The 4,110-nt window shown below is 32.5% G+C and overlaps 1 pseudogene; it reads left to right on the top strand.

The window, feature by feature from the left end:
• Window positions 1–1,958: 1,958 nt before the first annotated feature.
• Window positions 1,959–2,055, top strand: LOC122115561 (annotated as a pseudogene).
• The last annotated feature ends 2,055 nt before the right edge of the window (window positions 2,056–4,110 follow it).

Below are 4,110 nucleotides of genomic sequence, written 5' to 3'. Positions count from 1 at the left end.
ATGAATGGTTGAACCTCTTTGGCATTGGTGCTGGGTAAATAAATCAACTCTATTGTACCTTGCTCTACACTTGTAAAAGTTGTAACGCCACTAAATATTATCTACTTTTAAAGTGTTATTTTGGCAAATGTGATTTTACAAAGTTTATTTGAAAAGGAATACACTTTCAGGAGATTAAATGTAGTTTATCATTTGTTTGAGAATGACATCATTTTTATACTACAGGACCAAGTTTTACTGAAGTACCAGTGTTTTGAAGCACTAAGAATTTTCTCAATTAATGTTTTTCTGAATTATATTTGACCTCTAGGTCAAGTTTTCCTAGCCTTGGTAGACCAATTATAGATCTATCGTTCCAGGAACTATTTTTTGGCCTGATGATGCTGGACTGAAATCATTCATTAATCATTAGGATAGGGGTATTACAAATAATCTTGTGACATTTGTGGTCTTGTTCACTCATATGTGATGGTCATTTGAAAATTGAAAATTTGAATTACTGTACTTTAACATTTTGTGATCTCATCCTGCATTTTAAGTTGCCTTGCATTTCACAATTGCTTAATGCTAATTCATGCATTTCTAGAAATTGGGGCCCTGAAATATAGGAAATGAGAAATTGAGATGGGTCTTCAATTACTTTCTGTTGGCATGTTGTATGGGCCTCGGTGAGATCTCTTGCTCTAGTTATCTGATGATGCAGGTAACTGGGACCTGGGATCCTAGGACCCGTGGATCCTGTGGAAGAATAACACCTTTTAGACATCATATCAGCAAAATTTGAGTATAATCAGTAGGAATGCTTCAGAAATATGGAGAAAAACAGTTTGGGACCAGCGAGTTAAATCAATAAACAGAGCAGCAGAGTAAAATCCCTTATAGATTAAAGAAAACAACATTGGTTTTTTTACCATGTGAATTCAGAAACCAAGAACAATTAGAAGGTATCACAAGTTTATACCGAAAACATTGCATTGATACTTTTATATTCTAATATATATTCTAATCCTGATTATTTATATTCCAATCTATTTATTGTAATAAATATCAATTAATTTGTCAAATTATCAATTAATTCCAGTAAGATTCACTGTTTGAAATATAAAATCAGCACATAAATATAAAATATATAAGTATATGTAATATAAGAAAATGCTTTGCATTGTTCTGTTGTGGATAAGGTAACAAAGGCCATTGTTTTAAAATATTATTCCATTACCTCTACCTCAGTGTTGGGTAGAATTAAACTTAAAGCTTTACCATTTGGGGATGTACAGCCTAGAGGCAAGAGGAAACACTGTGATTAAAACATTACCAATTTAAGGCCTAATAACAAAGAGAAACATATGGACTTCTCCTGGAGCCTCCTGGGTAGCTATGATTACAGGCGTGAGCCACCAGCACCCGGCTTAGTCTGAACAATTCTGTCTGAACTGTTCATCTCTCTATGATCCTTTGTAACTAAGATTAGTTTTGCTCCAATAAGAGAATCCGTGCTGTCAGGGTAAGATATTCTGGTTGGTCTGTTCTTACATGGAGCAAGGGTAAAGTGTCAGGCAGACATTTGTGCCAGTAAGACCTCATTTGGGAAATTTTAAGCTGCAGAAGTTTAGAAGTAGCTCTTACGCAAGGCTTACTTTGAATCCATTAGCTCCACAAAGCTAAATCAGTTAATAAATAAGTACTTGAAAATTCATCACCTTTGGACCTAGGTATAAAGGCTTCAAAGTATGATCAAATTTCAAATGAAAAAGACTTAAAATAGTTATTGACAAAAATTGCAAATGTGAGCAATTGAACAAACAATATAAGTTTTTTCCACCTTACACAGAATTTTGCAGAAATAAGATGAATAGCATATTTGGGAACAATAGGTTTCCTTGTTACAAATAGGCAACCAAGGATATATGCCTGTCTTAAGATTGCATCATTAACTACTTAAATTTACAAGATACTACATGCTTCAGCAGCATGTCTACCTGAATTACAATACAGAGATTCACATGGCTTTTGAACAAGGATGATATGAAAATGTGTGAAGTATTCCATATTTTTCATTCTTCAGATGCAAGAAATGGAAAACAGTCATGAAAAAGTTGATTACAAATATACAAGTGTAATACTACATGTAATTCATAGAAATAAAAGTTAGTTTGACATGAGTGTATTCAATCTTCACCTTCTTAGAAAGGCCTTTATATAGCATAACCTTTATAAAACTTTTGAAATAAGATAACCGTGTCATTTTATCCCAAAGAAATAAAATTATATAAGGACCTAGGAATTAAAGGAATCTTAAACTGTTCCTATATGGAATGCAATCTGAAAGAACACATTTATTAATGGACCTATATATAATAAAATAATGTCGAATTCAAAGTATTATATCTAGGAGAGAAAGAAATATATTATGGATATTATACAAATAGAATATAAATATTTTAAAATATACTTTTTTCAGACAAGCACCAGAAATATCTTTAGTTTCTCTACTACTCATTTCAACAGATAAGTTAAAATTATTTCTGATTTAAAAAAATCACAAACTCTATAGATATCATTATTGATGTATACAAACAACTCGAATATATTTTGTCATCAAAGTCAGGAAATTCATTTGGAAGAATACCATGGAATCCATGAATTTCTAAAGTAAAATATTGCTGTTGCTTTGTATTGTGAAAATATTTTTTATGGACACATGGGATGGACTGGCAATTTTGAAATTTAAGAAACTTAATCGAAACATTAGGACTTAAGAGAACAATTTGTACAGCTTTACACAACTTCAAAGGGGTAGTGATACATACTTATCCTTTTGGCAATATCAAATGCAGTTTCTTCCAAGTTGTGCTTCAGATCTGGTTTGATATAATGGTTCAACAGAAGGAGATCCAGCGTATCTTTGCTATATCTATACCCAGCAGCAAGATACAAGGGGGTCAAGAAGCCTTTGGTTTGGCCATTGGTGTCTGCATCATGATGAAATAAAGAAGCCACTCTGGTATTATTCCATGTATAAGTACTGTGCAGGTGTATCCAATCATTCACAGTTATTACATGAATATCTGCTTTGAGCCACCAACTCATGGATAATGTCTAAGTTTCCACAATAGGCTTCTAGATTAAGAGGTGTATACTCATCGTTATTCCTAGTATTCACATGAGTGGCCTTTTTGGAAAGTAGTCTCTGCACTGTAGTAAGGCGATTATTTTCAGCATAACAAAGAAGAAATTTGCTTGATCCTATACCATTTTTTTTCTTGCAATTGATACCATTTCTCACTTTTTCATCTTGTTCCTCAACTTCATCAGAATTGCTTAACCAGACACTTTAAGTGCCAGTGAGAATGAGCTGTCCATGTATTTCCCCAATATTTCACATTGGATAAACTAGTCAGAAAAATCCGGTGAATTTTCTGCATCTGTTTTTTTCACTATTATTTATTTTCTCTTTTTTCATTTATACTATTCTAAATTATTCTAACTGGAGAGTAGAGATTTGATAGAGAGCAGAGGAAAGATTTTCCTCTGTATTCAAAGGGACAAACTGAAAATGAGCACCAGTGGTGTCTTCATGTGCAGCTTATTCTAAGAATGAGAAAATAGGAAATAATGCCTTATATGTAAATGAATTGGGAAATGACAAAGCAGAAAGTGAAATGATGCAAAAAAATATAAAAGCGAAATGAATTAAGATAATTATGGAGTAATCATACTACCTATGAGAACCATGAGAGGGAGAGAGGAAGAGAGAGACAGATGTGCAATGATCTAGCTAGCCACAAAATCCATCCCTCTGATCAAATTATAGAGCAAATAATTTTATTTTTTAAAAGAGATGGAAATAGAATTTAAGATCAGATGGCTCCATTATTTTTAATTATAATTTTCTTATCTTAAATACTTGTACAAGGGAATTTCCATTCAACAAATCAGTTTTTTTAATATAATGGATCTTTATATAACTTTTCCACACCCTTCCAAACCTCATCCCACTTTAATTTTTTCAAGTTTCATACAGTTGCATTGAATATTATACCTTCACTCTCTTCCTCCATAACTCTCTTTATTCCTTCCTTTTGACTTCCACTCACATCTTCCAAATGA

Source organism: Dipodomys spectabilis, unplaced genomic scaffold, assembly GCF_019054845.1.
Source record: "Dipodomys spectabilis isolate Male_0828 unplaced genomic scaffold, ASM1905484v1 ptg000121l, whole genome shotgun sequence".
Lineage (NCBI taxonomy): Eukaryota > Metazoa > Chordata > Mammalia > Rodentia > Heteromyidae > Dipodomys > Dipodomys spectabilis.
Note: the sequence above shows the minus strand (reverse complement) of the source record. Positions and strands in the feature narration are given on the sequence as shown.